Source organism: Malaya genurostris, chromosome 2 (assembly GCF_030247185.1).
Source record: "Malaya genurostris strain Urasoe2022 chromosome 2, Malgen_1.1, whole genome shotgun sequence".
Taxonomy (NCBI): domain Eukaryota; kingdom Metazoa; phylum Arthropoda; class Insecta; order Diptera; family Culicidae; genus Malaya; species Malaya genurostris.
The window spans coordinates 22,027,834-22,041,836 of record NC_080571.1 but is presented as its reverse complement, the minus strand read 5'-3'; positions in this window follow the sequence as shown (position 1 = coordinate 22,041,836).

Genomic DNA, 14,003 nt, shown 5'->3' with positions numbered 1-14,003 from the left:
TGGAACTCCATATTGTGTTGGCCATATTCAAGCCAACAAAGGCTGTTTTGTTTGCATTTTAGTTATCATAACGTTGGGAAAACTTAACGATAACTACCTGAATTAATGAAGAAATTATATGTTATAATCTTATAATATCTAATTTAATGCTATATCAATTCACAGTAACAATTCACTTATACGTTAACGTATTTATAATGGTTTCGCAACGGAAAATAAACCTTTTTTCAACTAGTAGCTAAAAACATAGCTGTGATTAAAGATATGTTAGAATCAAGTAACGATAACTTACAAATGATAATTTGAAGGGGAAAAAGCTTACTTTTACCCCCAAGTTTATGCTAGGTGCACATAACCATTTTCTTAAGTTTACGTTTCGTCTTCGACTCATCAGTGCGTCAGCAGATTATGCTGACAATGGTTATGTGCACCTAGCATAAACTTGGGGGTAAAAGTAAGCTTTTTCCCCTTCAAATTACCACAATCTGTACGGCCAGTAAGCCGAAACTTGTTTCGTTCGAGACGTCAGGTTAGACGTTACACTTCATGTGTACAAAAAAAGTGTCTTGCAAATAGCATTAACTTTACGTCTGCTCAGCGGATTATGTTGATCCGGGGGTTTGCGTCAGCATAATCTGCTGACGCACTGATGAGTCGAAGACGAAACGTAAACTTTACAAATGATAGTTAGTCTAATGTTTACGTTATAAAGAAACACTGCTGTCACCTTGTTTTAACCAGTATAACATAAAAAACAAGTTCGTGCTCTTGTTGCAACACAGTTGGGTTAAGTGGTATCAAAACTAGTTATGGGTTGCTACTATTGAAGTCAAATTAACTTATTTTCAACTAGTGGCTAGAAACATAGTTGTGATTAAAAATATGTTTGGATTAAGTAACGATAGCTTATAAATTATATTTAATTCAATATGACAAAAAGATGTGGTGATTTGAAAAATAAATAACTATTTCGTAACTAGTTATGTTATGATGAAACATTGCTGTCACCATGTTTTAACCAGTATAACATAAAACACATATTCGTGCTCTTGTTGCAACATAGTTTGGACTTTGTCGTATCAGAACTAGTTGCGGATTGCTACTTGGGAGGCCGTCTGTTAGTCGTTGGACCAAGAAATCGCTTGGTTTGGGCTTGTGCTGCGGCCTCCAGCATCTAACAAACGAGGAAGTCATGTTCTTCCATTCAATTTAAGACGCTTTAGATACTACTTTGGTATTTAATCCAGCCAATAATTCTTGTCACATCATATGGACTTTTAACTGAAATAGCAATGCATTTGCTACTGCTAATTGTGATGATGATTGGTAAATGACCGCTACCGTGTAAATCAGGAATTTTTTCTAGTCGAATTGAAGTCGAGCAAAGAGATAAATCTAATGTACTTGGACGTGCAGGAGGTCTTGGAATCCGTGTTATGCGACCCGTATTTAAACTGTCATGTTGAAATAGTCGCAAATATTGTATATTAACACTCAAACGCTCGGCTTGGTATTTTCATCGATTTTTTTTCAAAAATTTGTAACTACTGAATAAATTGACCGATCTTGATGCATTTGGTGTCAGAAAAACCGAGTATTCTTTGATTTCATTCTGCCTTAAGGAAGGGGGGTTGGGGGGGGGGGGGGGGGGTGGGGGTTATGGTCTAACACTTTTGAAAAATCATTTAATATTTTTTTTGTATTTTCTCATAATAAAACTTTTTTTTCTGTGGAATTTTCAATCCTATCGTAGAAAAACTCGGCAATTTATGGGCCTATATCTTTGCTTATCTCATACTGTGAAGAGATAAGAGCTCGGCACACAGGTCCAAGATTTCTGCTTCGATCGATTTAAAAACTTGACAAAACATTCTTGAAATGTTTCATTATAAAAGAATTCAAAAGAAAAAATATGATTTTGTGAAAAGGTTAGACCCTACGGGCTCCCTTGAGTAATAAATTATTTCCATTGATTTTATAGACAAAAAACTTTGAACGCGTTTTATTCGAAAGCAGGTTTTGAAAGTCCGTGTCCATCGTCATTCAAAAACTACTGAACCAATTTTTTTTTTTAACTTTTGCACACACATTTTTTACATATAAAAAACCAGACCCCAACGTTTTCCTTTTCCTTGCTTGTTACTTTGGGGAGGTTTTACAGCTACAAAATGGCGAATTTTTTCGTGAAAATCGAATCGTAGTTTTCACTTTGAACAACCACCAAAAATTCAAAAAATTTAAAATAAATCAAACAGAAACGTTGGGGTCTATAAAAACATCTACTCTACCGAATTTTCAACAGCTGAACCTTCGGTAATCAGTTCGGTAATTAAATTGATTACCGATCGTTCGGTAATTGCTGAACTGTCAAATAACTACCGTACACTCTAAACTAATTGGATCTAACTGATTGTTCGGTAATTTATTATTTGTTTTATTTCCTTTGGTTAAAATTTTGGATTTTCGGATTTCAAAAAACAACACAAATTCACAAAAAACGAATGAAGGAAATTCCAACCTGTTGTGGCTATGGTTTTATTCCACAAAAATGGTCAAATGTTCCGGCTGACCGGAACTATGAGCGCCTTCCAAAACACTGCACAATCCGTCGACTCCACCAGAAATTACCCTCGAATTTTGTAGGCAGAAAGTGGACAAGTGATACATAATTATTTTCTGCCTATAAGTAAACAAAAAGCTTTTAGTGGTTCAAATGTTTTAAAAACTTTTGCACCTGTACCTCAATCCATTCGATTAACTCTTCAAGATTGTTTTGTTTGGTTAATAAAAAGACACTTACTAAAAACTGTTTGACAGTTAGTTTCATGACAATCAGTTTTCACATAAGTTCGGTTATTGGAAGATAATTTTACCATACGGACAGTATGGTTTTTACCGTACTCGGCAACTATTCAGATTTACCGTATGAATTGTATATCTATTTACAAAATTCTGTAATGAAAATTCACGTAAGACTGATCGTACGTAAGATTGGTAAAAATTTGCATAATTTTTGTAAAAGAAAACTCATGTATCGAAATATCGGTCATTTGTATAGATTACCGAACAAAGGAATTAAATCTTAGTGTGTATGCTGCTTTGATTTGTTGACTTCTTATCAGTATGCGCTGAGCAGAGATGCCAGGTCTGCAGATTTGTCTGTAAATCTGCAGATTTGAGGTATAGCGCTGCAGACATTTTTTGTTGTGCAGACTTTTATTTACAGACTTTTGAAATTTCCGCGACCTTTTTTTTTTTTTGCTCACCAAGTCAGTTTTGCGGGTCATACTTTATAGAGAAATTGCTGCCAGCAAGACATATTTGCTGACTGCAGATTTTTTCATACAAAATACAAAATGTTGTTCGAATGATGCTTTTTATCATGCAAAAAATTTGAATTTATTTTGTTGCACGATAACTCTGAAAAAAATTCTCTAAAATGATGATATTTTTCATCGCTTAGACCAGGGGTTCCCAAACTATCTTGGGTCATGGACCCCTTTACTAAAATTAACTTAGGCCTCAGACTCACATCAACAAATTCCTTTGAAAATTCAATTTCTTGCTTTTTTAATATTGATGAAAAATACTTACCAATTTCTGCGGATGGTCAATTAAACACAACTTTTTTAGCGTAAATATTTCAAATAACAACTTATATCAAACAATAGGGGGTCGACTTCTGTACTTCGTCGACCCTCATAGTCAGTTTTCGTTTACGTCGACCCCCGCAAAAAGGATATCGACTCCAAAGGGTCTATATCGATCACTTTGGGAACCCCTGGCTTAGACCCTACCCCTCCCTTAATCGGTGTTGATATGGTCCAAAACACCGGTGTATTTCCAGATCGCCTTGGGGTTAGTCGGTTTTGCCATTTGGGGTATTCTATCTAAAAAACTAAAAATGTATGTGGGAACAGTTCTGGAACAATCTGAAATGTGCAAGATTTACTAAAACGCATCAATTTGAATAAACTAATCTTTGGCCAACCATCCCAGAGGGTACTGAAACCGGTTACAAAACTTCTGAAAGACTTTTTTGAAAAGACGCAAAACTGTTTTGACCGACTTACCCCAAGGCGATCTTGAATAACACCGGTGTTTTGGGACCATATCAACACCGATTAAGGCAGAATGAAATTAAAGAATACCCGGTTTTTCTGACACCAAATGCATCAAGATCGGTCAATTTATTCAGTAGTTACAAATTTTTGAAAAAAATATCGATGAAAATTCAAACTCGAGCGTTTGAGTGTTAAAAAGGATCTATTGTCATTTTAGAGGGAACCAAAAGCATCACTCGATCGAAATACAGAATTAGTATTAAATCCGAATGTAGCGGTCTTTAAATTAAGAAAAGCTGTTCTACTACCCGGCGTTTTGACTGCAGATTTAGGTTTTGATGATTCTCTGACGTGATATCACAAAATATTTTTATGGGTGTGACAAACAAAGTCTACAAGTTTTTCTGGAAATTCCATTTTGAGGATCATGAATCAATCTGGAAAATTCAATCAAGAGAGTGTTTTTTTTTCTGAGTAGAACACCAGGAAACGTTTACAAATAATAGATTACGGATTGAGTTGTGATTAAGACTGAATGCCTCTTTATTTTATCAGTTCCATAATTTATATCCTATCCTCTCCTAGTCTAGCTAATTAGTTTTCTCTTTTTTTACAATTGATGAGAATCTAGGGGGAGGAGTTAGAACGCGCAGTGTAAGTCGGGTTTAACCAATGGGACTAGTTGTATCGAGTCGGCCATTGTATACTTAGTGAGTAAGAGAGGAAATAACAGTTCGGCTGAAAAGTTCGTATCGTTTAATAGAAACACACATTTTTTTGCCAAAATTCGTTTTTATTATTCAACATAATTACCATCAGAGGCGATACAACGATTATAGCGATCTTCCAACTATTCGATACCATTTTTGTAGTACGATTTGTCCTTTGCCTCAAAATAGGCCTCAGTTTCAGCGATTACCTCTTCATTGCTTCTAAATTTTTTACCAGCGAGCATTCTCTTGAGGTCTGAGAACAGGAAAAAGTCACTGGGGGCCAAATCTGGAGAATACGGTGGATGAGGGAGCAATTCGAAGCCCAATTCGTTCAATTTCAGCATGGTTTTCATCGACTTGTGACACGGTGCATTGTCTTGATGGAACAAACTTTTTTTCTTCTTCAAATGAGGCCGTTTTTTTGAAATTTCGTCCTTCAAACGCTCTAATAACGCTATATAATAGTCACTGTTGATGGTTTTTCCCTTTTCAAGGTAGTCGATGAAAATTATACCATGCGAATCCCAAAATACAGACGCCATAACCTTACCGGCCGATTGTTGAGTCTTTCCACGCTTTGGGTTCGGTTCATTGCGTGCTGACTGTCGATTGGACTCCGGAGTGAAGCGATGGAGCCATGTTTCGTCCATTGTTATATATCGACGAAAAAAAATCGGTTTTATTTCTATATAACAGCTCCAAACACTGCTCAGAATCATCAATTCGTTGTTGTTTTTGATCGATTGTGAGCTCACGCGGCACCCATTTTGCACAAAGCTTTCTCATATCCAAATATTCGTGAATAATATGTCCAACACGTTCCTTTGATATCTTTAGGGTGTCAGCTATCTCGATCAACTTCACTTTACGGTCATTGAAAATCATTTTGTGAATTTTTTTCACGTTTTCATCGGTAACAGCCTCTTTTAGACGTCCGCTGCGTTCATCGTTTTCGGTGCTCATATGACCAGTACGAAATTTTGCAAACCACTTACGATTTGTTGCTTCGCCCGGTGCAGAGTCTGGATAACACTCATCAAGCCATTTTTTGGTATCGGCGGCACTTTTTTTCATCAAAAAGTAGTGTTTCCATTTTCCATTTTTTTCACAATAACAAAAGTAGCTTCACTCAAAATGCAGTATCTCACAAACTAATAATCAGACAGCTGTCAAATTTATACACGTATCTTTTGAAGGTTGGTACTAACTGAAAATGGTATGGATTCAATTCTAGTGGCGCCCTCTCATAGAAACGATACGAACTTTTCAGCCGATCTGTTAACACATGAGCCACCACGCAGGACAATGGTATCATCTTTTACGTTAGTAGCCATATTCACAATATTATTGTCATTCCATCGAATAATGGTGATATTTGTCTGGCTATTGCGCACAATGTCACATGATCCTCTAGTCTGCTTTTTGAGAGAGTCCAAGGGTACCTTCTCAATTCGGTTATTTCGAATGATTCCAATAATATTTATTTTTTGCAAACTCGTCTAATAAAGTCAAGCTGGTAAAAAAAATTGTCGATGTATATGAATTTTCCGTTTTTAATAATTCCATTACTCAAGTCAGTTACAATTTTGTATCCCAACGGTTCCCCAGGCTTGCGATCAGTTTTGCTATAAAAAATTTTCATCAAACCTACGATCAAAATGAAACATTTATTAGAATTATTTACCTTGATATGGGATGAACTTGATGAGATAGCCATCATGAGTGCACATACACCAAAATTTGAAGCCGAAACGAATTGGTTTTCCACGAATGTATTGCTTCATAGAGTTCCTGCCGTAATATGGTTCCATTGCCTCATCGATTGAAAAATGTGTTCCCAATGGATCACCCATTTCCAAGAATTTGTGGTTCATGCGATCGATCAAGGGTCTAATTTTGTGCAATTTGTCAGATCCATTGGCAAGCAAATTGCTGTTGAAATGCAAATATTTTAAAATGAGATCGAATTTATTCCTCAGCATTGTATTAGCAATCAGCATGTTGTATGTATCACAGTCGGTGTTGAACAGTCGTTCGCACCGCACGCGTATAGCTCTTGGCTCCTGGAATTTTTTTCTGGCTACCTAGAGTTTCATTGATTCAAGGCTTCAGTCTTTTTCAAGGCTACCTGAATCACTAACAGTCTTTTTAAAGACTAAAAATTAGTCAGCCTTTCTCAAGGCTATACAAAGAGTGATATTAGAGTGACTAAGAAATTAATCCGCCTTTTTTAAGGCTAGCTAGGAGTCTAATCGAAGACTAATTTAGCCTAGTTAATTTAATTTAAAATTTCATTCATTTCAAAAATGCCTGCGTCTAACCGGAAAGGCAACAAACCTAAGACTAAAAATAATTCAATACGGAATAAATCACAATCCGTTATTCAACATTTTTCTAATAACATTCACGATCTTATAGAATCTGAATGTAAAAATAAAAGACAACGGACGGATTTCCCCTCCGTTGATTCTATGCCGTCTAACAATATTTACGAGATTCTTCCTGAATCCGATTGTAGCGACATAGTAGAAATTTCTTCAAAAATTCCCAAAATGGACGCTTGTCGTTCTGGGAAGAAACATCAATCGATGCCACCAGTGACGGTGATGATTTCCGACTTCAAAGCATTCCGTACTGAGCTTTCTACTTTTCTCCCGGAAGTAAAAGTCTCATTTCAAATCGGACGATGAGGAGAATGTCGAGTCTTGGTTGATGGATTGGAAGATTACGAACGTCTTATTCGATATTTGTCCGAGAAACTTCATAAATTTTATTCATATGATTTAAAATCAGACAGACCCTTCAAGGCTGTCTTGAAAGGCTTATCAAATGATCAAAGTATTGATGAAATTAAAAATGAACTAAAAGAATTGCTTGGTTTTGCCCCTTCCCAAGTAATACTAATGAAAAAAAAGAGCGAATGGTACTTCTAAACCATGCTCTGGAATTTCCCATGAACTTTACTTAATACACTTCAATCGAAGTGATGTAAACAATTTGAAAACTTTAGAAAAAGTACGTTTGAATTGTGGTAAATCGCATTCGAGAGACGTTTGTCCAATGAATGAAACCACTGATAAATTTTCGTGTTCAAATTGCGATGGGAATCATAAATCCAATTATTTGAAATGTCCTGTCAGGGAAAAAATTTTAAACGCTCGTTCGCTTAGACAACAAGTCAAATCAACGACCTTAAATTTACAAAACATACCTGGAAATCAAAAAAACCGTTACAAATGCCACGCCTAATTTTTCTAAGGCACTTATTTCTTCGAATTTAAAACAAAATACAGGTACGCCTTCCAAATTCGTCTTCTAACGAAAACAATCTATTGACAGGTAGATCGACCTCGTCATCATCTTCTTCTAATGTCAGTTACGCTAGTGTAACAGGTAGAAATCTACCACTTAATTCTTTTAATGTAAATAATCAAAACACAGGACCGCCTTGCAGTTCATCTTCTTACGAAAACAATTTATTTATAGGTAGACCGGCCAAATCATCTTCTTCTAATGGCAGTCTACCTACAAATATTCCTTCAATGCCATTCGCTTCATTAAATGAAGTCGATTTAGGCGATATAACTGAAAATAAAATGATCTACCTACAAGATCAACTTTTTCAAATGATCATCCGAATGAATTCGACTTCATCACTTTTTGAAGCATTTCAAATCGGATGGCAATTTGCAAATAATATTATAATGAATTTTAAATTTAACAGTGATAATTTTTTGAGTATTTTAAATTTGAATGCTCGATCTTTAAAATCGAGTGAAGATGAATTTTATAATTTTCTCAAAGTTCACAAAATCCATATTGCCATTGTGACAGAAACTTTTCTTAAACCAAATGTCAAATTGAAAAGTAATCCACATTATGTGGTTCATCGATTTGACAGGTTTACTGGAATGGGTTAGTTATTGCAAGTTTGGGAATCGAAGTTGAACCCATTCATGGAATTTATTTCATCGCTGGAGCATATTTGCTATTCCAATGCACCGGCGAACAATTAATTTTTTTAAGGCGATTTGCAAAAACTCAAGATATCGACCGAAATTTTTCGTAATAGGGGACTTAAATGCTAAGCATGTCCAGTGGAATTGTAGGCCTAATAACAGTAATGGTAAAATACTTCATAATCAACTCTCAGCTGGTTACTTCACAGTTCTTCATCCCAGTAATCCTACTTGTTTCTCTTCCGTGAAAAACCCGTCTACAATTGATCTGGTTCTAACAGATCAAAGTCACATTTGTAGTGAACCGATTACACATGCTGATTTTGACTCAGATCATCTTCGTGTAACATTCAGACTTTCCAACGAAGCTATAATTAATCCAATTAGTTCTATATTCAACTATCATAGAGCTAATTGGTTGGATTATAGACCTCACATTGAAAATCATGTGGATCATGAAACTATTTTAGTAAATTCTGCGGACATCGACACAGCAATTGATAATTTGAATCATTACATTATCGAAGCTAGAAATCTTTCAGTTCTTAAAGCTCAAACTAAATTAAATTCTTCTATCATCGATGACAATCTTCAACTGCTCATTCGGTTGAAGAATGTTCGTCGACGACAATATCAACGTTCTCGTGATCCTGCTATGAAAAACCTAGTTAAGGATTTACAAAAAGAAATTAAACATAGATTTACTCTTTTGCAAAATGAAAATTTCGCTAAAGAAGTTGAAAAAATTAAACCATATTCTAAACCTTTCTGGAAACTTTCTAAGGTTCTTAAGAAACCTCAGAAACCAATTCCTGCTCTCAAGGAAGGAAATCAAATACTTCTTACAAATGGCGAAAAAGCTCAGAAACTTGCTCAGCAGTTCGAGAGTGTCCACAATTTTAATTTGAACGTTGTGAGTCCTATTGAAAATGAAGTCTCACTGAAATATGATCATATTTCAACCCAAGTGTTATCACAAGATGACATTATTGAGACGAATGTTGACGAAATTAAATCAATTATTAGGAAACTCAAAAACATGAAGGCTCCTGGTAATGATGGAATTTTTAATATTCTTATTTAAAATCTTCCCGATGTTGCCTTGAGACTCCTGGTTAAAATTTTCAACAAGTGTTTTTCATTAGATTACTTCCCAAGAAGATGAAAAAAAACGCTAATGTAATTCCTATCCTAAAACCTGATAAAAACCCAGCAGAAACATCAAGTTATCGACCAATTAGCTTACTTTCTTCTATCAGTAAAGTTTTTGAAAAAATTATCTTGTTGAGAATGATGTCTCATATAGATGAGAATTCAATTTTTTACCAGAGCAGTTTGGATTTCGTCATGAACATTCAACTACTCATCAACTCGTCAGAGTAACGAACATGATAAAAGCAAATAAATCTTCTGGGTTATCCACTGGAGTTGCTCTTCTAGACATAGAAAAAGCATTCGACAGTGTTTGGCACAAAGGTTTAATAGCAAAAATGTCTGATTTCCAGTTATTTGATCAAAATGATTCAAAATTATTTAACTGATCGTACTCTTCAGGTTAGCTATCAGAATTGTAAATCTGAATTGCTACCCGTACGAGCCGGTGTTCCGCAGGGTTCGAGCGTAGCTCCAATCTTGTATAATATTTTCACTTCTGATCTTCCAAATCTACCCGTTGGTTGTCAGAAATCGCTATTCTGTGACGACACAAGTCTGTTAGCCACTGGTAGAAATCTAAGAGTGATCTGCAGTCGCCTACAAAGAAGTTTAAATATTTTCAGTGATTATCTGTCAATATGGAAAACTAAACCAAATGCAGCAAAAACGCAATTAATTATCTTTCCTCATAAGCCAAGAGCTTCTTTTCTTAAACCAAACAATATTCACATTCTCAAATTGAATGGCTTGGAATTGACATGGTCTGATCAAGCTAAATACTTAGGTATAAATATATATATATATATATATATATATATATATATATATATATATATATATATATATATATATATATATATATATATATATATATATATATATAAGCATAAGAAAATTCCGACAAAAATCGATGCAATGTTCAACTGAATCGATTCGCTCTCTGTATTAGTTAGTAAGTTAGTATATAAGTTCCTTTTCCCCATTACACAATACAAGTAGGTTTAGAATTTTCCCTACACAAAAATCTCAGAATTGCGGAAGCAAATGATGTCCTCATGGTAACAACCAAATCATATATATAATAGGGCTGAAAAGTCACCACTTGTGGCTGAACACCCAATTTAAATCTTATTAATTTAATTTTAACTCATATTCCAATAAAGTTATTTAAAAAAAAATAAAAAAAAATGTATGTATCTTTTTTTGATTCCCAAAAGTTACGTTTACTAGGAACTTTAACGTATCCGGAAACGAGCAAAATGCCCAGAAATTTATACATTTCGGATATGGTTCCATGGAATCGTGAATCTCCTTTTAGCAATGCATAGTTATTCGTCTCGGTTGTAATAAATCCCACGAAACCTAAGTCGAACCACTGGCGGAACATATCAACCGGTGACCATTTATATTTATTGCAAGAAGCACTAAGATTAGATGTATGTTCATTGAGAACAATGGCCGCATTCGTATTACGAGTCATTTTAAGTCCAATGTCTTAATTTTTTGCTTCTTGCTTGTGCTTTGGGGATGTTGCTTATCACAGAAAACTTTGCACTCGACATTCACGCGTTCGCCAAATCCTAAAGGACCCTTCTCCGTATCACTATTATCTGCATCTACGTCTCTTTCCAATCCACTATTCGGAGGCACAATAACGAAATCAATTTGGTTTTCCGATGATAAGAGATTTTCGAAAGATTCTTCATCTAAATCTATTAGAAAATTGTACAGCTCCTCCGGTTTATCTGGCAAAAGATATTTCCTGTAAAAAAATGATATCGTATCATCCCACCGTATGAAATTTCATACATTCAAATGTTAACCCAAAAATTTGTTTCACATATTTCTTCGGATTTTGTTATAGATATAACTATTTCTGTATTTCTGGCAACGTTTTGTCACAAGATGTAAACAATAAAAGTAAATTCAAACAACAACTTCAATTAAATATATGGCTTATTTTTCTGTTGTCATTTTCACCAACTTCACAAGGGTAGAAACACTAAAAAATGTCAAAAAATGACAACTGTTTTAACACACAAAGAAATTGGAAGTGTAATTTTTCTTTTGGCGTAGAGTTGAAGCCGTTAGCTAGTCAAATTCCGCAGCAAACATGAATTGGAACATAGGTATTTTTGCGTATGAAATTTCATACGCTAGGACATAATGGGTTAAATCAATAAGTGAATAAGTAGAAAATTTCTTCAGTTTAAAAAAATTGGCTATAGTTGAATCTTCGCTTATAAGCAGATTTTTGCCGGTACATGTGCGAAGCAAACTTGTTCCGTTTTGGCAAGTACATTCTCTCTACCAGAGAGAATATTTCTAGACTTTGTCACGACAATGTATGAATGGAAAAACTTATGCAAATGACTACCATTATGACCAGGGATGAAATATTCATAATATTCCAAAAAATGCAATTTTTAATCATTGCGATTGATCAACTTTTTTAACTTGGGTATATGAAAATCTAATATTAATCACAAAAAAGTTCTATCTCAATACATTTCGACTTTTTATCTGTACATTTCATATGACGGGAATAAAAATATGAACATTATTTTGTATGTCGATGTTCTAAAACACAAAATATAGAAAGCGCATACGTTATCAATAAGTACAATGATCAACTTCACCATAAATATCGAATAGCTTTTAGATTTTGAGTAGTGAGTTTAAAGAAGATTGAATTCTATATTTTATTTCTGATTATCGGATGCCAATCTTTGGTCATAAATGTTGAATGGGAAAAACATCAACAAATTGTAACTTGACACAAACTATTTTCTGTTTCATTGTGACTAATGTGCGTGATGGATCAAATCAAATATTCGTTACTGAGAAGTTGTTTGGCAACCCTTGGTAAGTCGCACAAGCTCCGCCTCTTACGCTTTTCAGGTTACATAGCAGTTATAATGCACGTTGCAAAGTCTTCAATTTGTTCCATGAATTTGTGTCATATAAGTTACTGTCATTGAAGTGTAATAACGTGTGCTACTTGGGAAAACAAGAAAAACACCTTCGATAGCAAGTATAAGTGTGCAGTATTGGAGCGATTGAAAATTGATTTTTCGAGACAATGCACAGATACGGATCAGGGTCATTTCGCCGAAAGCCATTTCGCCGAAAGCCGTTTCGCCGAAAGTCATTTCGCCGAAAGGGTTATTTCGCCGAATGACATTTCGCCGAATGCCATTTCACCGAAAGGGTCATTTCGCCGAATCCTGAAATCGTCTTGAAATTGTAATTAGAATTGATTTAAATTAAAGACAAACGAAAGATGATAGCGTTAACGCCCGTTTTGTTAACTTACCATTGTACCTCTTGAATAATGATTTATTCATGAACCTCAGAAAGTAGTTCCCAAGAAAACTTGTTGACTATTAGCTAGTAAGCATCAAAGCAATTGCATAGGTGTATCTACCAGGCAAATGTAGATGGTATTTTCCGTTTATTAAGTGAAAATGAAAAAATACTAATGCGGCTACGCCACATCGTTTTAGTTAATGTGCTGTCCGACCTCGCTACCGCTCGTTCGGACCTAACAAAAGCAAAGAAACCTAGCTTTGAGTAGACCGGGCAAACAAGGTGGTTACAGGTTTGTATGCAAGTGGCCGCCGCTTCCGATCTTTGCAGTGAATTATCGTCATTTAAAGTAATGTATGCAGATGATCTCAAACTCTATTCCATTATAACAAGTTTTTTGCATTGTTGTGCTCTTCAAATGGACATTAAGAGGGTTTTAGATTGGTGTTATGGAAACGGCATGACAGTGAACGTCAAGAAATGTAATTCAATAACCTTCTCATGAGCACATACCGATTCGAATACTCAATAATGGCGGCTCCAATTAGGCGAGTTTTGTCTATTAAAGAAGTGGGCATCAATCTCCGCTTCATCGAACAGTTAACTTTTGTCACTGCGAATGTTTCTGCAGTTTTGTGACTCATTAAACGCAACACTCGGGATTCTAACGATGTGTATTGTCTAAAAACACTTTACCTCGCCCTAGTACGAAGTATTCTAGAATAAGAAGTTACAATTTTCAATTTTAATATTAGCAAAGACACGTTAAAATCAAAAATATTATTAAGTTAACATTAGGGTTT